This window comes from Pongo abelii, chromosome 7 (genome assembly GCF_028885655.2).
Source record: "Pongo abelii isolate AG06213 chromosome 7, NHGRI_mPonAbe1-v2.0_pri, whole genome shotgun sequence".
NCBI classification, from domain to species: Eukaryota; Metazoa; Chordata; class Mammalia; order Primates; family Hominidae; genus Pongo; species Pongo abelii.
In genome coordinates this window covers 137674444-137699593 of record NC_071992.2, presented here as the reverse complement: position 1 = coordinate 137699593, position 25150 = coordinate 137674444, and the positions used below count along the sequence as shown (strand labels likewise).

General features: G+C 37.1%; 1 pseudogene; it reads left to right on the top strand.

Moving 5' to 3' along the window:
- Window positions 1-21906: 21906 nt before the first annotated feature.
- The window catches only part of LOC112134622 (large ribosomal subunit protein eL33-like), a 28085-nt pseudogene continuing 24841 nt past the window's right edge, over window positions 21907-25150 (top strand).

The window sequence follows — 25150 nt, the reverse complement described above, 5'->3', positions numbered from 1 at the left end:
AAGTTTTTCATCATCACAGTGCACCTACATTATCATTTGGTTAGCATCTACTGTAGGCCAGTCGTGTCACTTATATCATACCATTTGGTTTTCAGGACCATCTTGCTAAATAAATATAATTATTATAACCATTTCAGGAGGCCAAGGCGGACTGATCACTTGAGGTCAGCAGTTCGTGACCAGCCTGGCCAACATGATGAAACCACATCTCTACTAAAATACAAAAATTAGCTGGGCGTGGTGGCAGGCACCTGTAATCTCAGCTACTCAGGGGGCTGAGGCAGGAGAATTGCTTGAACCCTGAAGATGGAGGTTGCAGTGAGCTGTGATGGCACCACTGTACTCCAGCCGAGCCTGGGCGACAGAGTGAGACTCCATTTCAAAAATAAATAAATAAACAAATAAATAAATAAACAAAAAGGCATAAAGTAAGGCTCAGTGATTTTAAAAATTAAAAAAAAAACAACCTAGTAGGTTAGTAATGGTGGAGCTCCAGGGCTCTATACATACTGCAGCCTCTGGATTTTAATTCAGATAACAGCACTATCCAATGTTAGAATTGTTTGCTTTTTAATATTGGCCAAGGGCAGGAAAAACATTTTAAATAAATTTTAACAGAAAAGCAAGTATATAAATAAATAAGTTTCCTGCCTCATTCTGAGCCATATGCTGCCAGCACTAAGCTTCATTCTTTTTTATATTTCTTTAAAAAGGTCTTTCAAAAGCAGAAGAGGCATGTGCAATAATAGACGTTCTGTAAAAATATACAATTTTAAGCTACCATTTATTTCTAGAGGACTTACTGAGTAATCTGAGCAATTTAAATATACTTCCTTCTCACAATAGCCCTATGAAATAAATATGACCCATTGTATAGAAGAAGGAATTGAGGTTTAAAAAGATTAAGTATTTTGTGCAAAGTAGCAAGAAGAAGATTGAGAGAGTGAACTAATATTCGGGCCTGTCTGACCTGAAAATTTATTCACTGAAATATTACACTGAACTTCTTGCATTCATAAAATGACAGTCAGGTGTATCTTTCAAAGTTACTCTTTTTATGCTGGTTTAGAAGTTAAAACATTTCTCTCCTTTACTCACCTCCCAAGCACTACCTAGTGCAGTATAGTCTGAGTATGGTGTTTGGAGCCAGGATGTGTGAATTTAATTCCCAGCTACAGCATTTACTAAATGCGTGAACTCAAACAACTGAATTAACCCCTCTGTCTCGGTTTTCTCATCTGCAAAAGGGACATAGAACTAGTGTCTATGTCATAAGTTACTGTCAGGTTTTAATGACCTAGTATGTGGAAAGCACTAAGAAGAATGTATGACACATAGTAAGTACTATGTTAGTGTTTGTAGAGAAGAATTTATGATGCATATTATGTTAGTGTGTATATATAGAAAAATACATGATGCGGCTGGGCGCAGTGGCTCACATCTGTAATCCCAGCACTTTGGGAGGCCGAGGCAGGCGAATCACCTGAGGTTGGGAGTTCGAGACCAGCCTGACCAACATGGGGAAACCCTGTCTCTGCTAAAAATACAAAAATTAGCTGGGCATGGTGGCACATGCCTGTAATCCCAGCTACTTTGGGGGCTGAGGCAGGAGGATCGCTTGAACCTGGGAGGCGGAGGTTGTGGTGAGCAGAGATCATACCACTGCACTCCAGCATGGGTGACAGAGTGAGACTCCGTCTCAAAAAAAAAAAAAAAGTAGATGATGTATTTCTTTAGAAAAGGAACAATAATGTAAAAAACTCACTGAGGGCAAACACTAAAATAAAAAAAAAGAAAGAAAAATATATGTTGCATAATAACTACTATATTAGCGTTGTAAAGAATCTATCATACGTAGTAAGGTCTGACTTCTTTTGCTTCCCCTCATCTCTCTTGGCATGCCCTACTCCATCTGTTACCTCAGTATCAGGTTGGTTTAGGCGTAGTCTGACAGTACCCACCTCAGCTATGACATACATCTCTCACTTTCTGCCCTGGACATTCTCTGACATTGTGGGGTGGTTCCTCTACTGGTACCTACCAGGAATTGTATCTGGAAGTGTGAGTGAATTATCTCCCCACGTGGCAACACCTGGCCAATGAGAAATGGGAGCAGGTGAATAAATGCCTCCCCTCTTCATCTCTCAAGAGAGACTCATTTCACATTGGTCCTTGGGAGTTGAGGGGCATGGCAGTGGATAGAGCTCTTAGGATAATCAGTCCAAGCCTCTGGAACTTCATAAAGCGATATGCATTCCCATGCTTGCCCTGTGACGGTACTTTATTATTGATGCCAACATGCTTCTCATTCCATTTTGTGTATTATATGGAGCTAAGTAGAACAGAAAGGCACAGAAACTAACCCCATTGTATCACATATTATACGGATGGAATCTTGTTTGCTTTGGCCTAATAGGACCTAAGTAATTTGCCTTCAGTAAGAAGTCAGCTCAATTCAACAAATAAAATATGATGCATGAGAACTCAGCTGATGTGGGCTGTATTTCACATCTATGTTTAATTAGTTCTGAGACCCCAGGAAAGATACTAAATCACTTTAAGTCCCAAATATCTTATTACAAAAAAATTGGTAGATGTTTGTTGATTTTTAGATTCTTCTTAGATTAAAATTCTAACTATCAGTGCCTTTTCACAGCACTTCCTACACTGTACAAATGATTTGGAGCATATATAAAGAAAATAAATTCAAGATTATTAAAAATCTTATAGTCAATCTTATTTGAAATGGATTTGATAACACTTTTATTCATGTATTTGCAATTTTTTAAAAATTTAAAATAAATTTAACATAATTACAATATAAAAATAATCTAACCATTATCCATATGGTATACAGGCTATAGTTTGAAAATGCTTCTTATAACAGCATTCCTATAATTTGATTCTTATACACCTCATAGTATTAATACTATTCATAGTTCCTATTTGGGGAAAAAGAAACTAAATTCAAAGTGACCCTATGATTTTCTTGCAGCTACATGTTTAGTAACTAGTGGACACAGAGCTCTTTTCACTGAGAAACTTGTCTTTATAAAAACTGGTTTTCTACTAGAACCATAAAAAATAAACAAAAACAAACACTGAAAGCTAGGAATTTTAAATGTTTAACTAGACAGATAAAGATAAGATAAATATCAATATGGGAACCACTCTTATTTGTAGAAATATGCACGCTTCTTGCTTGTCTATTAAAATCTTTGAGGTCAGAAATAAGTGTCATATTTAATGTTTTGTGTTCTCACTTCTGACCTGCACACAGTAAGTGCTAAATAATTAACAACAAGATATATGAATAATTAAGAGATAAATTGAGAATATGAGAATGAGAATTAAGTGTGTTACCTTCAGGATTCCTTCTCTAACTCCCAAGCCCCAGTCAGGGCAAGGTGCTTCTCTGCTCTGACAATGCCGAGATCATGATGACGTTTATTGTGGGATACTGGAATGCTCTCTTCTATGGCCGTGTCTTGATAGTTTGAGAACTACATGAATGGAAGTATTGAGACTTAATTATCTATTTGTCCTGTGCCCCAAGCATGTGGTAAATACAAGAAATACGTGGCGAATCAACAAAGAAATGGACAAGAATAATTTGGAAGAGAGAGAACAATTTTGTAATTTGGGATTTATTAATATGTGATGTTATTTGAAGCTGGGGAGAGGAGTGGGATTAAAAACACAGGAACTAGACCTCAGGGAATGTTCAAAGTTAGTAGGAGAATGGAGAGGAGTCACTGTAGATAAATTGGGAGAACCACAAAACGTGGGATTATGCAAATATAGAAAAAGGTGGTAAACCATTCTCGTGGTCTTTCCATTATGATGCACTTCTTTTACCTTGGAAAAATTTATATTTGGCATGGATACTTAGAGTACCGCCTAAAGTTGTGATTTCATTTCATTTTGAGCTTGTATAGTCATAGCTGCCACCTCAGGGACGCTAAAGCAAGTGAGGCTCTGAAAATATGTAACTTTGAATCTGAAATTTCTAATCTTTGCTGTGTGGGCTGGAGCAAATGCTTAGCCTGAATATGCTTCAGTTTTGTTTGAGTAGTGAAAACATCACCATTTTCCCTCATTGGGCTGTTGTGTGCAGTCACTAATAAAACACTGTGATAAAGCCCTTTGCAAATATGAAGTGCTATTGAAATGTAGAGTAATACACTGGACATCTTTGTTTTCCATGAGACACATCCCACGAGACGCTTCCTTCCTTCCAGAACATGTACACTCAATGAAGTGTCCATCTGGCAAGTAAGACTCTGCCAAAAGTGGAAAGGCAAATTATTGTAAGGTAAACAGCTGAGTGCTAGTGTGCAAAGGTGGTAAAAGACTTGTAGTCCTGCCTGTATAACGGTTAGGATAGGGATTAGGATGCACCAGAATGTACAATATACTCAGTATTTTCCCCAGGGAGAATGAAGGCAGGGAAAATTTCTGGCTACCTGGGCCCCTTTGCCTTCCCTCTAAAAACATTACACTTGGCTAATGGAGCTGTAACTTTGTTTTGATTTCCTGAGTGGTCTTGAGTTACCTAATATCTGGCCTGCTTCCCTAGATGCATGCCTCTTAGATCTCTACAGTAAAATCATACTTAAACCATTTTCATTAGGAACGGAATACTACACGATCATAAAGTACCCCATGGAATGCCTTGATTAGTAGAGATCAAAGGCCGAGCTTCATTAGTTTTGCTTTCTTTCCCCTCCTACTTTGCCTCTGTGTTAAACTGCATTAACCTGACTAAGCCAAGCTCTCCCAAGTTTGTACAATCTGGAAAAGATAACTTCTCCTGAGAAGTCTGGCTTTTCTTTGGAGCACATGGCTTGCAGGTTTTGTGTGGCTCAGGGTACAGTCAACAAGCTGTCTATTTGATGGAGGGAACCAGCCCCTACTCCAAAAGTCGGATGGCTGTGGTTTCTTCTGTAATACCTTCTCTGGTTCAAAAAGACTAGGATTAACACTATGGCCAAAGGTTAGGAGTCTATGAACCTGGCTTTCCTCACCAAATTGAGTCATTTCAAATGCAATCAAGGGCCAAATCCCTTAACAAAACTGTTCACCACACTGTGGCGGTAAAGGGTGCTCTCTTTGCTAAGGCAGACTTGAGTTTAAATTCTGGCTCCTTCACTTATCTCAGCTTCAGGTTTCTCATATGTAAATTGGGATATCAGTGCTGACTTCACAGGATTGTTGTAAAGACTAAGGGAGATAATGATTACAAAACACGGAGCACAGTGCCTAGCATACGAAAAGCACTCAAGAAATGGTGACTGTATATACCCACCAAGTCAATGCACCCTTACAGTTCTAGAGAGAAGAGCTGATGCAAACACTGTGACACACTATTTTTTGGAAAGTGTTTCCAATTGCTCAGCTCCAGCAGCCTCCAAATTTCTTTTGGATAAATATCCAAAAGTGAGGAATGGAAGACGTTTCCTTGGATTAGCTATTTGGAGCCAGGCAAACCTCAAACTTTCCCACAAGCACATGGAAAAGGATGTGTACTCTTGGTCTAAGTGCAAGAGACACAGTGGAAAATCTGGCTTTCTGCACTGTGGGGCTGAGACACACAGCATAGAGGCATGGTAAGCTTTTTCTTTTTACTCCATTTTTTAAATTGACAAATAAAAATTGCATATGTTTGTTGTGTACAACATGGTATTTTGAAATATGTATAAGGATAAGGTTTTTTTTCTACATAAATCTAAAGTAGAATTTGGCCATTTCACAATGGAAAAGTGGAACCTCTTCCTGACATGTTGGTTGAAGTCTCATTTAACAGTATCAGTTCTTTCCCCTATCTCTGTAGTAGTCATAAATTTTCTATATTATGATAATAGTACAATAAAATAAAAGCAGCTGCTCTTATTATATTACCCAAATTTACTCTCATGCACTTTGTTTACTCTCTGGAGTACTTACTGCCCTGTACTATTGAAGTGGGCATTTTCATTTTATTATTTGAAAAGATGAACTAAATGTGTCTACTACCTTCACTTCCCATTCCTACTGCCCTAGATACTTGTGGAGAAACTGAAGTGAAATCTTATCCTTATGCCTCCAATTCTCCCTCTCCCAGGAGGTAATTAACAACATATCCAGTGGGACATCATTGAAGAGACACACCTGTGGGATACACTCTACGGGAGACTACAACAGAGGGAACCAAAGCTCCCAGAAGTTAACTAGTGCTTTTGTCCCTGGACTTCAAGACTTCACCTATAAAAATATAGCACAAGTTTGGCTTCCATTTATAAAGTGTAAGACCCTCATATTTTAAGCATATAAAACACTTAAGGTTTCAATTATTAAGGATGATAGACTGCTTTCTGAGAATTTTTTTATATTATATTATAGATAACAGTTGTTTATCCATCAGTGCCCCAATAGACTTTGAACTTTTGAGGACCAGATGATATTTATCTTTGAATATTCAGCTTGCTATAGTGCCTAGCATATGAAAGGCAGTAAAATGTGTCCTGATTTACTGGCTGAATGAATACATGAATGAATGTAATCAGTGTATAACTCAGCTACCTAAAGGTTTACTGTGAGGGTGAATTTTATGTGTCAACTTGACTGACCAACTGAGTGCCCAGATAATTTGGTTTAAACATTACCTCTGGATGTGTCTGTGAGGCCGTTTCTAAATGAGATTAACACTGGAGTCAATAGGCTGAGTAAAGTAGATTGCTCTCTCCAAATGAGTGGTCTCCATCCAAGGCACTGAAGGCTTGAATAGAAGAAAAGACTGAGTTTAAACAAAGTCCTTCTTTGTACTGACTGTCTTTGACCTGGGACATAGGTCATCTCTTGCCTCAGACTCAGACTTGAACTTTGACTGAAACTTATACTGTCGGCTCTCCTGGTTCACAGGTCTTCAAACCAGGGCTACAAATATACCATTAGTTCTTTTGGGTCTGGGCTTTGTAGCTTCAATAACTATGTGAGCCATTTTTTAATAATATCTAGTAGAAGAGATTATAATATTATATAAAAAATTAATAACATATATAAATAACATAATGTTATCATATTAATAATATATAATATGTTATGATAATGTATTATATATCACATATAATTATTATATATGATATAATATATAATTCTATAATATATAATTCTATATAATACATTATTTTAGATTAATATTACTGACTATATATTACTCTATTTATAGGACTATATATTACTACTATATATAGTCCTATATAGAGAGTATATAGTCCTATATAAAGAGTAAGTCAGTAATATTAATACTAATTAGCAATATATAGTACTAAATATTACTAATATATAGTCAATAATGTTAATCTATATATAGAATTTATAATAAATTATTATTAACATTCTTTTTGTTAGGCTAAAATAAATTTTTATTAAATGTTAGATTTATACACAGTTCACAAATTCTTTACAAAGAATTGCCAATCCTTGTCCAATTTGGTAGTAGTCTCTCTACAGATTTGGAAATTCTGCTGTGAAATAGGGTTTATAAGATATTCCTTTTAGAAAGCATCACAATGCTAATTTTAGGCAAAACAGTGTTTAAAACTGAAGTCTGCATAGAAGTGGAGTCAAACACCATTAGCCTTTATCCCAGTGACAAAATAATATAAAATAAACCTTAAGCTGACTTACTAAGAAAACAATGAATAAATATTCTGTAAACTTCTCAAATTCACCTACAATTTTTGATTACTTTTAGAAGCAGTACTACTGCAAGATATCAACAACCACACTATGTACCCAAATAAAATCAGTGTTAAGAATAAAATATTATATAATTCTTTAATAGAATTATATAAGGTGTATATAAGTCCTGTTGTTTCTGATTCTCTGAAGAATTCTAATACTGTAACTTTATTGATTTGTTTATAAATAGAATCATCCATAAGCTTATGTAATAAATTCATAACATTGTTTATTATTATATTGTGACTAATATTACAAACTCAGATATTAGAGTTGATGGCAATTTAATTGGAATTGCAGATTGAAGTCTTCATTTTTGGTTTCCTAGAAATTTGCTTTCTTACAAGTCACTGATTCAAGCCAATGTTTCTGAATCCTGTGGTGCTGCTGTGGTGGTTGCTCAGACACGCAGACCACTCACTTTCACTAAAACATACAGGAAGGAAGAAAGTCACAGTCCTTATCAACAAGAGGGCTACACCTCTATAAGACAGACTGAAACAAATCTGAGTAAGCAAGTGAGCTTCTGTTGTTTAAGAGAGTAGTGCATGGTTTGCTTTGAAATTAATGATCCTCCCGCTTGGGGCAGGCTCGCTAGCACAACGGGCAGTGGTAGTGGTGTTAGCTGCCTCTAAGCTTACCCCATTATGCAGAGAGGGTTGGGAAGAAGAAAAATAAAGTTCTTGGAAGGTAATGTGTGAGGCAACTCTTACGCACCAGGTTCTATATAAAGCATTTGAACACACACAAATTTATGTAAGCCTTCTGATAACTTGAGTTGTTTGTCTTTTTTTTGCAAATTAGAAAAGTGAGATTGAGAGAGATTAATTATGTAATCTCATGGATCTGAGAAGAGAACAAGCCAGATTCAAACTCAAGGTTGATACCAAAAGACAGATTCTTTCCACATCACCATTAAAGGGAGACAGGCAAGTGAAAGGGCCAAAGTACAACATTTAGAGTCAAAGACACCGAGGTTTAAATCCTGGCTCAACCAGTTACTACCCAATGTACCTTTAGATAAGTTCTTGAGACACATCTTCTTCATCTGAAAATGCAAATAATGCTGTAAGTCATAGATCTGTTGGCAGAAAATAAGATATTTTCAAAGCACCATAAATGCCAAATGATTTTGGCTTTAAAAGCGACTGCAGACTCAGCAATGACCTCAGCTGGACTGCTTTTCCCAGGTAAAGAGTATGCTGCCATGGACTGACCTCGTGCCTGATGCTCCAGCAAAGGCTGGTTGTGACAGAGTCGGTTTCTACACACCCCATGGTGTGTCAATAGCGCTGCTGTTGAAAGGAACATATTTGCAGGGGAATCTTGCCAAGAAGCAAACATTACAGTTTGTGCTCCTTGAAAACTGTAAAAATAAGATTAGATTAAAAGGACTCCAGGGGTTGTTTGGACCTCAGGAGGGAATGGAAGTTTGTAACTATTTGAATGACTTAGTACATGTTCCACTATTGTCTTCTAAGACCTCTAAGGCTCCCTTTACCCCCATTGTCTTGATATCTTTTAGGATATCATAATAGGTGACCTACTTATTCATAAGTAATAATTTTTTTGTGTGTAAATACAAAACTCTCTCCTCCAAAATTTATACGTGTTAAGAAGTATCAAGGGAAATCTGAGGGAGGGAAAAGGAAACAACAGAGAAATTATAGAAAATTTTTACTAGTTTGCGGATATTTAAAGAATGGGCACATTCTTTGTCTTCTTTCATGTATCTTCATAGTGACTGATTCTTGAATTTTAAAATTATGACTAACAATGATTGATAAATATCCCTTTGAACATGATTGAATTTTATTGGCTGCAGCTTCAAGCTACAATTCAGTAAACTGTTTAGGTAGCCAAGACTTCTTATTCCTGGAGGTGTCACTTCTAGGAAATATAAACGGGAAAACCAAGCCTCATAAAGAAAAAAGAAAAGAAAATACTAAAATATAAACTGCTTAAACATTAGATGCAATGAGAAGAAATCTTCCAGAAACTATCTCTTCTTTCACTGAATACTGATGGAACTAATGTCTGTCTTACTCAATTACCAAAATATTTCAATTTAAATCCTCCGTTATATTCAGAAAAAATATTCACATTGGTTATTCATGTAATCCTCACAACACCGTGAGAAGCTTTTATTAACTCCCTTCTATGGATGGGGAATATGGATGAGGTTCAGAGATTTTTAAAGATTTACCAAATCTACACTGGCAATAAACGTAAGGTTACAAACATGCTTGTCAGTTTCCTAATTGCAAGTTCCCTTTCTTATTCCATGCCACCACCATTCTGTTATAGGATCTGTCTTATTTGTGTTTGTTTCATTTCCTTATTTACATTCTAAGCTCTCAGAAAGTAGGCCAAGTCTTCACTTTTGTTGTATCCTCCCAATTGTTCAGTGATTGGTTCATGAGTATCTGTTGATTATCTGTTTGATAAAAAAAAGTCTTGCTATTTTCATGGTACAGACACATGTTTTGTTAGATTTGTACCTAAGTATTTAATTTCCTTTAGAACAGTTGTAACTGGTTTTGTGTGTTTAATTTCAGTTCCACGTGTTCATTTTTATTATAAAGAAATACAATTGAATTTTATGTTTTGATCTTGTATCTTATGACCCTGTTGAATTCGCGTAGCTCTGGGAGGTTTATTTTCAGGGGAGTAGATTCCTCGGGATTTTCTATGTAAAAAATCATGTTATCCACCAGTAGTGACAGTTTTATTTCTCCCTTTCCCATCTGTATGCATTTTATTTCTTTGCCTTCCCTATTCCAATGGCTAGAACTTTCAGCACTTTTTTGAATAAAAGTGATGACAGCACATATCATTGCCTTGTTCCTTATCTTCAAGGACAGCTTCCTATTTTTCACCATTAAGATCGATGTTAGCTGTAGGAATTTTGCAGATTCTCTTCATAAATTTTAGGAAGTTCCCTTCAATTCCTAGTTTGTTATTTATTTATTTATTATTATTATTTTTTTACCATGAAATGGTATTAGATTCTCCCAAATCCTTTTTCTGCATCAATTAATATTATATTATTTTTCTTTTTAGCCTATTAATATGGCAGTATACATTGATAGATTTGTGAATGTTGATGGAGGCTTCATATTTAGAGAAAATCCCACTTAGTCATGGTGCATAATTCTTTTCATGCATTGCTGTATTTGGTTTGCTAATATTTTAAAGCATTTTGGGTCTAAGTGTATGAGATGTTGGTTGGTAGTTTTCGTTTCTTTTTTGAACATCTTTGTCTGCTTTTGATAATACTAGCCTTATTAAATGAAATGAGAAGTATTCCTACAGTTGATGATTTGTTGATTTGTATTCCCCTTCTCCTTCTCTCTCTCTCTCAGTCTTATCGGATGTTAATCAATGCTGTTTTTTTCAAGAACCAGATTTTTCCTTCGTTGCTTTATTATTTTCATGTTTTCAACATCATTGGTTTCTGTTCTTATTTTTATTTCCTTCCGTTTCTTTTGGGTTTATTGTGCTCTTCCTTTTTTTCTTCTTCTTTTTTTTTTTTTGTCAGGTAGGAACTTAGATTATTTATTTGAGATATCTCCTCATTCTAAGGTAAGGATTTAGTATTATAAAATTGCCATTCAACATTGTTTTACCTGCATCCCACATGTTTTGATAGTTGCACTTTTACTTTCATTCAGTGCTATGTGTTAACTGTTAATAGTTCCATTGAGATTTCTTTTTTGGTTATTTAGAACTGTGTCATTTAATTTATAAGTATATAGAGATTTTCCTGTAATCTTTCTGTTACTGATTTCTAGTTTGATTCCATCATGGTCAGATAATATACTGAGTGTGGTTCAATTATTTTAAATATATTGAGGCTTGTTTTATGACTCAAGATATTGTCTATCCTGATGAACATTCCATTGGAGTGTAGAAAAAAAGTGTATTCTGTTTTTGTTGGATGGAGTATTCTATATATGCTAAGTAATTGATGTTGACTGATTTTTTTTTCACATCTTATATATTCATGCTAATTGTCTGTCTAATAATTCTATAAGTTGTGGAGCAAGAGGTGTTGAGGTCCACCAGCTACTATTGTAGACTTTTCTGTATTTCTTTTCAGCTCCATCAATTACTGCTTCATGTACTTTTGAGGCTCCATTGTTTAGTGCATACACATTTAGGATCATTATGTTTTCCCAGTGGATTATTTCTGTTATCACTGTGTGATGATTGTCTTTGTCTATAACATTTTTTTTTGTTCTGAGTCTACTTCATCTGATATATTTGTAGCCACTCCTGCTTTTTTTGATGAATGTTTGCATGATATATCTTTTTTCATCCATCCTTTGTCTTCAACCTACATATGTCATTGAATTTGAAGTGAGAACCTTTTAAACAGAATATAGTTTGGGGTCAAGTTTTTTTTAAGCCACTCTCCTTTATCCACTTTCCTTTACCCTGTAATTGGCATATGTAGACTATTTACATTTACATTGATGTATTAGGGCTCAAGTCTGCGATTTTACTATTTGCTTTCTTTCTGTTTCTTATTCCTTTATTCCTGCCTTGTCTTTTGTTGCTCAGAAATTCCTGTAAATGACCAAAATATTTTTTGAATCTCACTTAATCTGTTTAGCTTATTTTTTAGTGTATTGCTTTGTAGTTGATTTTCTTGGTAGTTGCTCTGGGTATTACAATATGCCTATGTGACTTTGAGTAAAGTATGAAAACTTTACATCTATTCAGGTACTTTTATCCTCCCATTTTAAAATATCACTGTTTTGAGTGTTACATGGTGCTATAATGTTTGTTTCAATCATCACATATGATCTGGAAAATTCATGAGAGAAAGGGTAGTCTATTGTGCCTACTCATATTTCTCAACTTTCTGTTATTCTTTCTTCATTCTAGATGCTCCAAATTATTTTTTTTATCATTTTTTTGTTTGAAGAATTTTCTTTTGTCATTTTTTAAGGGTAGGTCTGCTAGTGACAATTTTTTTTTTTTAGTTTTTATTCATCTGAGAATAATTTCATTTACTCTTCATTGTTGAAGGATATGTTTTCTTGGATACAAAATTCTCAGTTCACAGGAGTTTTGTGTTTGTTTTTTTCAGAAGTGGAAAAATATTGTGTCAATGCCTGCTGGCCTCTATCAGTTCAGAGGAGAAATCTGCTGTCACTTGAATTGGTGTTCCCTTATAGAAAATATGTTGTTTTTTTCTGGTTACTTTTAATTTTATTTCATTGCTTTTAGTTTTCAGAAATTTAATTATGATATGTCTTGATGCTTCTTCAGATTTATCCTCTTTGGAGCTGTTTTTAGTCTTACCATTTCCATTTCATTCTTTATTATAATATAAATATTTGCTGAGATTTTATTACTCTTTTATGTGTTTAAGAGAATTAGTAACTGCTTGTTGAAACATTTTCATAAGGGGTGCTTTGAAATCCAAGTCAGATAATTTCAACATCTGATTTTTCTATTAAATGTTATTTTTTTGTGTTTTCTTATTAGGATTAGATTTTCCTGGTGCTTGACGTAGTGAGTAATGTCTTGGAACAGTTAAGCTACTATATATGTTAGGGGACTCTGTTAAAATTTTCATTTAGCAGTTAGTCACCCTGTTTTGGTTTAGCACATAAGCCCTGTTCTACTTTGTGAGCTATGGTTTCACGACAGCCTAATTTTCAGAGTCTTCTTGGTGCTATTTTGGTCTGCTTGTTTTATCTGGTGCCACTGTGGCTCCTACTGGTCCTTACTGCTTTAGGAGAAGTTACTGGAAGTTACTGCTGGTTGGGCTACCTGATGCCTCTAGGTTGGGGAAGGGAGTTTCTGTCCTGCAGGAACAAAGAGCCATTCCTAAGTGGGGTACTTGTTTTTGCTGACTCCCCATACTTGTGGGAGAAGAAAAATGTGTTTCCCAAGCTAGGGACATTTGTTGTGGCATAATTCCCATTGCTGATGCCCCTGGCTACAGAGTTCCTCTGGTTTGGGGAAGAGGTGTCAGGTCCAGGAGGAAGAAGTGTGCTTCCCAATGGCTGCTTATTGTCAGTGGAGCTTCCCATTCAATCTCCTTGCCAGTTCTGCTAGATTCACCTGGTGTAGTTGGCAGAACTTGTATTCAGTAGGGGAAGAAACAGGCCTACCTCAACCACCTTGTGTTGCTATGTCAGTGGTTGTGAAATATCCTGCCTGGATCACCTTCTGATATCGTTTGGACAATTGCCCAAATTTCATGTTGAAATGTAATCCCTAAAGTGGAAAGTGGGGCCTTGTCAAAGGTGTTTGGAAAATGGGGAAGATCCCTCATGACTAGCTTGGGCCATCCCCTTGGTGGTAAGTGAGCTCTCGCTCTAAATTCATATGGAGTTTGATCATTTAAAAGTGTGTAGCATCTCCCCCCGAACTCTCTCTCTTACTTGCTCCAGTTCTCACCTATGATGTACCTGCTACCCCTTTGCCTTCTGCCATGAATGGAAGCTTCCTGAGGCCTCCTCGGAAACAGATGCCACTATGCTTCCTGTAAAGTCTGCAGAGCCTTGAGCCAATTAAACCTATTTTCTTATAAATTACCCAGCCTCAGGTATTTCTGAGGCTGGTTATAGGACAGTCTTCTGTGGAGCTGTTCTTCTCGTGCTGGGATCCCTACCCAGACTGTGCTCTCCTTTCCACCTTTGAAAATTCTCCTTTGGTGTCTCTTGCATTATTTTCTGGATTTAGGTTTGTACTTAATGGGGAAAAGCAGAAAGAGACAAGTCTATGCTATCTTAACATATAGCTTTATCTATGCTATATGTTAAGACTGGAAGTCTCACCTTCATTTTTAAAAACTTATTTTCACTGATGATGCACATTTAGAATTTTATTGATTCTGACCAGAAGTCTGCTGCCATTCTTTTCTTTGTCCTCTGTATGTTTAGCATCTCTTTTTTCCTCTGACTAATTTAAGATGGGTTGTTTATAACGAATTTTTAAGTAACTTGATAATGATGTGCTTTGGTGTCGTTTTCTTCATGTTTCTTGTGATTGGAATTCATTGAATTTCTTGGATCTGTGGATTTCTACTTTCCATCGAATTTTGAGAAATTGTGGCCCCCTATTTATTTAAATAAATTTTCTGGTCTCCTCCATAGTCTCTTTTCTTTTGGGAACTACAATTACATTTTTGAGAGCCTGCTTGCAATTGTCCCACATTTCACTAATGGTTTGTATTTTTGTTTGTGTTTCAGTCTCTACTTCTCTTTGTGTTTCATTTTTGATAGTCTATACTGTTGTATCTTTACATTCATTAATCTTTTCCTTATGGTGTCTAAATACTTAATTCCATCCTGTATATCGTTCATCTTAGTCGCTGTACATTTTATGTGTAGAATCTCTATTTGAGTCTTTTATATCATTCATATATCTCCTTAACATGTTCATAATTTTCTCTGTTTTCTTAAACATATGAAATATATTCGGCTGGGCGCGGTGGCTCACGCCTGTAATCCCAGCACTTTGGGAGGCCGAGGCGGGCGGATCATGAGGTCAGGAGATTGAGACCATTCTGGGCAACACAGTGAAACCCCGTCTCTACTAAAAATACAAAAAAAAAATTAGCTGGGCGTGGTGGCAGGCACCTGTAGTCCCAGTTACTTGGGAGGCTGAGGCAGGAGAATGGCGTGAACCTGGGGAGGAGGAGCTTGCAGTGAGCCCAGATCGGGCCACTGCACTCCAGCCTGGGTGACACAGCAAGACTCTGTCTCAAAAAAAAAAAAAAAAAAAAAAAAAAAAAATATATATATATATATATATATATATTCACAATAACTGTTTCAATCTCCTTATGCACTAATTTTATCATCTGTATAATTTTGGGGTATGTTTCTATTGATTGAACTTTTCTCCTTGCTATGGGTTCTAATTTTTTTTTTCTGCTTCTGTGGATATCTTGTCATTTTTACTGACACATTTTACTTTGCTGGAAACTAAGTTTCGCACGAGCTTCTATCTTTTTGATCTTTGTTCTGGGACACAGTTAAGTTACTTAAAATATTTTATTTCTTTGTTAGGTTTCTAGAAACAGAGCAGCCTTAGGTCCATGGCTAATTTTGTCCCAACTACTGAGACCACATTTCTGAGTACCCTACGTGATGCCTATTAATTATAAATGACTTTTCCACATTACCTACAGAAAACTTGAAATATCCTTGATCCCATTTGGGCTCCAGGGACTGTTTCTTTTAATTTTACCTGTGGTTCTTTCCCCAGTTGTTGGTAGTTTCCTCACACTTAAGCAATGATCAGCACTAAACTGAAGACTCAAATAACTGCAAATTTCTGAATCTCTCTCTATCTCTCTGCAACTCTCTCTTTACTGGTACTCTGCCCTGTGAATTTTAGGTACTTTATCCTGTGCTCTGAACTGTATTTAACCCAAGAAGACTTAATTCCAGTGCCTGTTTGGACACCCTTTCTTCCTGCACTCGCTGGAAACTCTCCCATACATTAGACAGGTAAGTTAGAGATGGTGGTCGTAGCCTCCCTTAAAGAGGAACAGGAAACTTGCCAAATAAATGGAGTGAACAAACTGCTCGACCTTGCACAAATCGCATTGAGGACTTGTGGTTAAATTATCCCACAACAGAGAGGAAGAAGAGCAGAAGGGAAAATACCCAAACTCATGCAAGTGGAGAAACTCATGATTAGGTTGACCTCTGTTTATTGTGATAGTAGAAGATACACCACTGGGTGGGAAGTTGAGATGCTAACGAGTCACATGATATATGTGCTAACATGTACAGTCATTGCATATGTGCACTCAGGAGACCACCCACAACATGCTTAACAGCAGTGCCCATCGTCACCCTCTTATGAATAATCATATAAGCTTCCCATAAAGGAAATTTCCCCAGTGTCAGACGTGGCTGTCTCATTCTCCAGCAGCCTGCTCTGACCCACCTATCAGAGTATATTTTTGCTTTGCAATAAGCTCTTTCCCCTACTCTTACTTTGGACTCTCAAATTGTTTTTTGCAGCAAAGTCGAGAACCTGGACCAGCCTAAGGTACAAGATTAGGGCAATCAGCAGTCACCTTGTTTGTTTCCCTTTTTACAGGGATCATTGTTCTGTGCAGCCTGCTGTAGGTCTGAAAATCATTCTTTTGTCTATCTTGACTATTTTCATAGTTGTTTAAGATAGAGGAAAACTATAGTTTCAGGTTTTTTTCATCCTGGTTGGATCTGGAAGTCCATTACTCTATACATGAATGGCATTGTGATGTTAAAAGTTGCATTCTGGTTATTATTTAATTGCTAAAAGTAGTTGGTTTCCTTTATTAATAAAATTAACAATATATTTTCTCTTTAACAGTGCTTTTAATGATGAAATAAGATACTCTTGGAAATTGCTAATCGTTGTATCTGATGTTTCAGTAAGAAGTAGACTTCATTCTGACACCAATAGGGACTATCTTTGTAATTTATTGTACACTTAAAAACAACTAAAGTATAATTGGAATGTTTGTAACACAAAGAAATGATCCATGTTTGGCCGGGCACAGTGGCTCACGCCTGTAGTCCCAGCACTTTGGGAGGCCAAGGCGGGCAGATCACAAGGTCAGGAGATCGAGACCATCCCGGCTAACGGTGAAACCCCGTCTCTACTAAAAATACAAATAATTAGCTGGGCATGGTGGCGGGTGCCTGTAGTCCCAGCTACTCGGGAGGCTGAGGCAGGAGAATGGCGTGAACCCAGGAGGTGGAGCTTGCAGTGAGCAGAGATCGCGCCACTGGACTCCAGCCGGGGCGGCAGTGCGAGACTCCTTCTCAAAAAAAAAAAAAAAAAAAGAAATGATCCATGTTTGAGGTGATGAACACCCCAGCCTTGCCTCAAACATGCTTCCACCTGTGTGCTTCCATCACTTTGAAGAGGGGCAATCACGGATACTTGTATTGCCATCGGGGAAGAATTCAGAAAGCAACCTGGGGAAGCTGCATGTGAAGTAAGTATATAAAGATCTATAAGAAATTATGGTGGATGTTTGAAAGTCCACATAATCAAGTGGTTAAGACTGAACTCTGTTCAAGCAACCCAATAAGAAAATGCTAACTAATGTCAATGTTTTTCAGTGTCTGATTATAAATGGGAAAAACATCTGAATAGATGTTTCTCAATAGAAGACATACAAATGGCAAACAGGTATATGAAAAGGTGCTCAACATCATGGATCATCAGAGAAAGGCAAATCAAAATTAAAATGAGATAACATCTCACCCCAATAAAAATGACCTTTATCTAAAAGACAGACAATAATGAATGCTAGAGAGGATCTTGAGAAAAGGGAACCTTCATATACTGTTGGTAGGAATGTAAATTAGTGTAGCCACTAGAGAGAACAGTATGAATGTTTCTCAAAAAACTAAAAATAAAACTACCGTATGATCCAGTAATCCCACTGCTAGGTATAGACCCAAAAGAAAGGAAACAGTATATCAAAGAGATATCTGTAGTGCCCTGTCTATTGCAGCACTGTTCAGAATAGCCAAGACCTAGAAGCAACGTAAGTGCACATCAACAGATGAATGGGGCGGGGTGTGGTGGCTCACACCTGTAATCCCAGCACTTTGGGAGGCCGAGGCAGATGGATCACGAGGTCAGGAGATCGAGACCATCCTGGCTAACACGGTGAAACCCCGTCTCTACTAAAAATACAAAAAATTAGCCGGGTGTGGTGGCGGGCGCCTGTCGTCCCAGCTACTCAGGAGGCTGAGGCAGGAGAATGGCGTGAACCCGGAAGGCAGAGCTTGCAGTGAGCCGAGATCGTGCCACTACACTCCAGCCTGGGCAACACAGCGAGACTCCGTCAAAAAAACAAAACAAAACAGATAAATGGATATGTAGTACATATATACGTAACGGAGTACCAATCAGCCATTAAAAGTGAGATCCAGGCCAGGTGCGGTGGTTCACACCTGTAATCCCAGCACTTTGGGAGGCCGAGAAGGGTGGATCATGAGGTCAGAAGTTCGAGACCAGCCTGACCAACATGGTGAAACCCTGTCTCTACTAAAAATACAAAAATTAGCCGGGCGCGGTGGCGTGCGCCTGTAATCCCAGCTACTTGGGAGGCTGAGGCAGAAGAATCGCTTGAACCTGGGAGGCGGAGGTTGCAGTGAGCCGAGATCACGCCATTGCACTCCAGCCTGGCGACACAGTGAGATTCTTATCTAAAAAAAAAAGTGAGATCCTGTCATGTACAACAACATGGAGGACACTGGATGACATTGTGCTCTGTGAGATAAACCAGGAACAGAAAGACAAACTTTGCATGTTCTCACTCATTTGTGGGAGCTAAACATTAAAACAGTTGAACTCATCATGATAGAGAGTACAAGGATGGTTACCAGAGGCTGGGAAGGGTAGTGGGGGGAAGGAGTGGGGATGGTTAATGGGCATAAAAATATAGTTAGATAAAATGGGTAAGATCTAGTCTTTGATAGCACAACAGGGTGACTACCTTCAACAATAATTTTTTTGTACATTTTAAAATAACTAAATGAGTGTAATTGGAATGTTTGTAACACAAAGAAATGATACATATTTGAGGTAATGAATACCCCATTTGCCCTGAGTGATTATTATGCATTGTATGCCTGTAACAAAATATCTTATGTACATCATAAATATATGTACCTACTATGTACCCATAATTTTTCTTTTAAAGATTGAGCTCTGGAGTCAGATTATGTAGGTCTGTGTTTTACTAGTTGTGTGACTTTGTACAAATTGCTTGATTTCTGTCTCAGTTTTCTCACCTGTAAATAAAAATAGCATTAGTTTCCATTTCATAGGATTGTTTTAACAGTAAGAATTATTATAGTTTCTGTACCTTGAACATTTCTTACACGTAGGAAGAGATGAATAAGACGAGACACCCAAGGCTTAGAAAAGTCAAGCAACTCGCCCATGATAACACACTCAGGGAGAGGAGGAAGTAGGCCTTGCACCCAGTTCTATTTGATTCCAAAGCCTGTGTTCTTTTTTATTATTTTAGCAATTTTCAAAGCTGAGTAATTAACAGATACCTTTTAAAAGAAACAAAAGTTATGTTTAATACCTGTGTTGCCTTAAATGATTTTTATTAGCATGTTGCTAAAATATGTGCAAATCAAAACCTACTTATAACTCCTTATGCATGTAAATGACTTAAGCTATAACGTTCAAACACATTTACTAATTAAATGCAGATGAAAGATGCAACACAGTAAAATTCAGTTTTCTAACATTTATTTAACTTGATGGATGTTGTTGTTCTCTTGAAACTAAAAACCACTCACAAATGAACATCATACTCACAGTTAAGGTTCAAGTTCTCTTGCGGTCATCATACCCATACATCTGTGTGCCATGAGATCTGTCAATTTTTCCACTACTTTCCTCTGTTCCAACTACTGCAAAACCCTAACATGATGTCATTTGACCCTCACTTAGCAGAAATTCACCATTTACACAGTAATTCTTCCTCCATTTTTTTTTCACTTAAGCCAATGATAAAGTAGAACTACTTGGGTATAACATACTCGAAAAAAAAAAAAAAAACCACTATTAAGATTCCCCCGTATAAGGGCAATGATTGATTTTGAGATTGCCATCGGGTGGTCAAAAATGTGCTTATGTAAATAGTTTTAGTTTACCATCGATATGAAATTCCTAAATTGAAAAATCTCATGAATCTTTGGGAATACGCCTGGGGATCCCCAGAGAACCAAAGATCCTAGTTTAGGAAATTCTGAGTTGTTCTATCTTGGCCTAACTGCTGTCTCCTTCTGCCTGGAAGAAGCTTTAGCTTATTCCACACATGAATTATTAATAAAATAATGCTTGTGTCATGATGCTAAAGTGGAACTGGCTAGAAGGAGGTAAGAAGCAAGACTGAATTACCTTCTCAAACTTTTATTTTTATTTATTTATTTTTTTGAGATGGAGTCCCCCTCTGTTGCCCAGGCTGGAGTGCAGTGGCACAATCTCGACTCACTGCAACTTCCACCTCCTGGGTTCAAGTGATTCTCCTGCCTCAGCCTCCTGAGTAGCTGGGATTACAGGCGCGCACCACCACACCTGACTAATTTTTGCATTTTTAGTAGAGAAGGGGTTTCACCATGTTGGCCAGGATGGTCTCAAGCTCCTGACCTCAACTGATCCACCTGCCTGGGCCTCGTGAAGTGCTGGGATTACAGGCATCAGCCACCATAACTGGCCTCAAACTTTTATATGACAGAAGGTGACAATGTTATTTCTGAAAACGTAGAGTTAATGAAAGAGTTAGAAAGGAATTATTTTCATTTATGGTTTGAGAAAAAGGTAGTCATGAACATGGATGACTCATTATTTCACTCACTTCAAGGAGACAATCAATAACTAATGCTTATCTAGCATATTTTCATTTGCAGAGAGCTTTGCCTCACTTGATTATCTTCCGTCTTTAGCCACACACAGAGGAAGACCCTTCTCAAAGCAATAACCATAACCTGGGGGTTGCTGTTTAAATTATGTGTTCTAAATTCTAAGTTCTCTACTTTCTGCTGTACACCAAACCATCTTCCACAAAGAATATTGCTGCATGAACTCTCACCTGAGCACAAACAGGAGAAAATGCACCGTATACTCTACATCATCCTGAGTTTCTCCCTTAAACTAAAAATATTCTTTATTCAGAGGCAAGGATGCCTGCATTTTCACAAAAGTTGTAACAAAATGATAGGAGCAGGGGGCTGTGGAATTACATTCCATGTTCATCATTTAACCAGCTCTGTGATGGTGGGAAAGCAATGTAAACTCTCTATACTGCAGTATCCTCCTCTGTAAAATAAGGATGATAGTGACCTTCTCATGGATTTATTTTAAAGATTAAATGTGTGCGTGAGGCATGAAATCCTAGGTTACAATCCAAGTATCCAAGTGATGGATACATTAAAAGCCCACACTTCCCTCCGATGCAAATATCTGTGTAACACAACTGCACTCATCCCACTAAATATAATTTAAAAATTAAAAAATTAAAAATGTATTCACACCCTCTCCCCACAAAGAGTTTGCTATCATATCTCTATGTAGCATTAATATGTTTACTCTTTGTCAGATACTGTCTTTCAAATGTTTTACACATTAAAGCAATTAATCCTCATCTTTGCATTAATCTTTTTTTTCCCCATTTGACAGATGGGGAAACTAAGGGACAGAGTAATTAAGCGGGTTATCTATACTCACACAGCAGGTAAGTAATGGAGGTGGAATTTGAACCTTGACCCAAAGCCTGTGTTCCAGACTCTGTGCTTATTGGAAGGCTGTATACTCTCTCCATGATGGTAAGCTTTTATTATTGTAAGGAGAGCAAGAAATTCTCTTTAGTCTTCACATCTTGCCATATTTTCTCAACCGCTGTGGCCACGTTTTCAGAGCTTCATCAGTTCTTTTTTTGAATACTGCACTATCACTCAAACTTCTTACTCTGCCTGTAGGTTGAGACCCATTTGATGCATTCTCCGCATTTTTAGTCAGCATGATATATATTAATAGTATATAATCACTCATTTTCCTCATAACAATGTTTCTGAGATTAATCATCATTTTCAAAATACTGCGATGATCTGAGCCCTGCTTTCCTTTCCAACCTCATCCCCTTCCAATTCCTTTCAGTTTAGACGTTTTGGAAATCCAAAATATTTGAAATTTCCTAAGTATACCATGCAGTTTTTTTTTATACTTTGAAGTATTTTTTTCTGTTGATTTGATCATGTTTTTATGCATGGCTAAATCCTTTATACCCTTTAAACTCATTGTAAGCGTCCTCTTCTACAGAATGTTTTCTGGTATCTTCACTTGTACCTCCTGGATTCTAGATGTGATTATATTCATAATTACTAAACAAGAATGGTATAGAAAGTATTCTGATTAAAAAAAACTGCAGCCAAAGTCATATCAGTTACTATGCAGAACTGTCCTAGGGGGTCATGATACAAATTTGCTTTGGGCAAGTATTAAAGAGCAACTGAACCAAGTATGGTCAGAATTCCTGCTGGAGTAATAGCAGTGCTGAGTGACCCCAGCTGTAGTTGCATTCATGTATTAAGAAATTTTTGTATAACACTTTGTGATCAGCAAAACTCAGTAGATGTTTTCCTGAGACCTCCCCACCATTTTCTTCTCCCTCCCAACCCCTATTTCTTGTTATTAAGCTCATGTTTGTCAAGAAAAATTTGGCCTCTGTGTATCTGATTCACTTACACTTGACTCATCAAAATATTTTGTAAGAGAGGTTTGAAGTCCAAGAAGCCTCTTGAGCCTCCTTTGTGGATCTTTAAGACATTCTTTTCTGAGAACCAAGAGGTTGTTTCTGGCCAAATCCAAGTAAATGGAAACTCCAAATGACTTAGAACTGTTAAAGGGGTCAAAATATATGCATGAACATGCTCCCCTGTCCTTAGGTGATGTGTCCACGCACGAAGAAGGTTTTCAATTTCCCCTGAAGGTAAAGTTGAGGAAGTAAGTAGTTGCATAACATGACCCAAGAAACCCTGCTTAAAATATTACATATTTCCCTGTGTCCTACTGGGATTTCCTTGTCCTTGGTGTCTCTGACATTTCAAAATCAGAAGGCACCACCTGCCAGACAACAGCTAATCTGAATTAAGGATTTCTGTCAGAATGACACTTGGCTTACTGCCAGCTAAGGTAGATCAGAGTCTTTCCTGCCAAGCCACCTGGATTCCTGTTTCCCGGCTGTACCAAGTAGACAGGCCCAGTGTATGCAGGAGCAAGCAAGCCTTAGAAAAGATAATGCAATCCATGTGTCCCACCATAAATATCTCTGTTTTTACTACATGGCCGCAAGTCATTTATTCAAAGATTGCAAATTTTATTTTAAAAGTACAACAAATAGTTCATTGTACAACTGACTTGGGCCCTTAATTAGAAACTGCAGTACTTCACTCATTGTATAGAATATTATAATGGCCCTTTTCTTCCATTATCCAAATGTTGTAGCTAATTTATCTTATAAGATTGCTTATGCAGTACACTCAGAAGTACCGTGACTGTACAACTGACTGAATATAGACAATTATAGTCTCACTTGAGAAAAGAGTTTTCAAGAGCATTTCATTAATAGTTCTTCTTGGCCACGTCCTCTAATCCGTACCAAACCACAGGATGTCCTAATTTGAAAACCTACCACAGCAAGAACAAAGCCCCTGTCTGGTAACTAAATGCTCTTGGAGGCTTCTTTTTTGGAAACTCAATATCAGTTCTCTGCCGTTGCAAGTCACTAGAGGAAAATTATCTCATTGTTTCAAAGCCAAAGAAATGGAATCCTCACCTCTTTATATGTGTTGACACCACAACATCCTGATTTACCAGCTCTCAGCCTTATTACTTTCTTGTACCATTTACTAACCCTTAAAAGAGAAAGATATGGCCACATATTCTCTGCCCTTAAATATCTGGAGGAGAACTAGAAACTCAGTCACCTAATGCCAAACAGCTGCATTTGTGATGTTTCCCTTCTTTATTTCATTTTCAGCCAGATGTTTGGAATCACATACACAATAAGACAATACTTAATATTTCCAAAAAGAGTCTCAAAAATATCATGACTCTTCAGATTGGGACCATGAGAAGACAAAGACATAGAAAGATATAATTGGAGCTTATACAATCATGAAGGGTCTAAATAAGTTGAATATAAACTTATTCATAACTTTTCAGAATACCAGAAACATTGTCTGAAATTTGAGAGGGACTTCAAGCTACAAACAAAAGGACAACTCAGTTGAGAACAAACATATGGAACTTGTTACCCCCGAGGTACAAAATGAAGATACACATGCTAATTCGAAAATATTCATGTATGTTCACAGATGATTGACGGAGATATTAAAGGTAATGAAAATATTTTGGATACATTGCTAACTTTCTAACTTCGGTGTCAGAGAGGACAGTTCTGACTTTTAGCACGCTTTCTGTATCCATACACAGTTTGTATCCATATGCCGGGTTGGTTGAAATCAGTGTGGCAATTGCTACTTGCATAGTATCTGCTTATAATTATTTGTTAAATGAATACTAATATTTAAAGTACATAAACTCTTGCATATGCGTCCTTATTTTATCCTTTTTGTAATCCTTTGATATTGAAAATGAAGAAGATTCCCAAGAAAACTGAAATGGAGGTAGTATGTGTAGTGAGGGACAATGGGAGAATAATTACAAATTCAAACTCTGGAGTCAGATCTGTTCAGAATCCCAGCTCTACAAATCACAAGGTTTAGCACTTTACACAAGTAAACTAAACCCTCCAAACCTTAGTTTCTTGATATGTAAAGTGAGACTAATGATAAAGTCTACATCTAAGGGTGTCTGTGAGAATTAATGAGATAGCTTATATAAAGTTTACTTACCAGTGCCC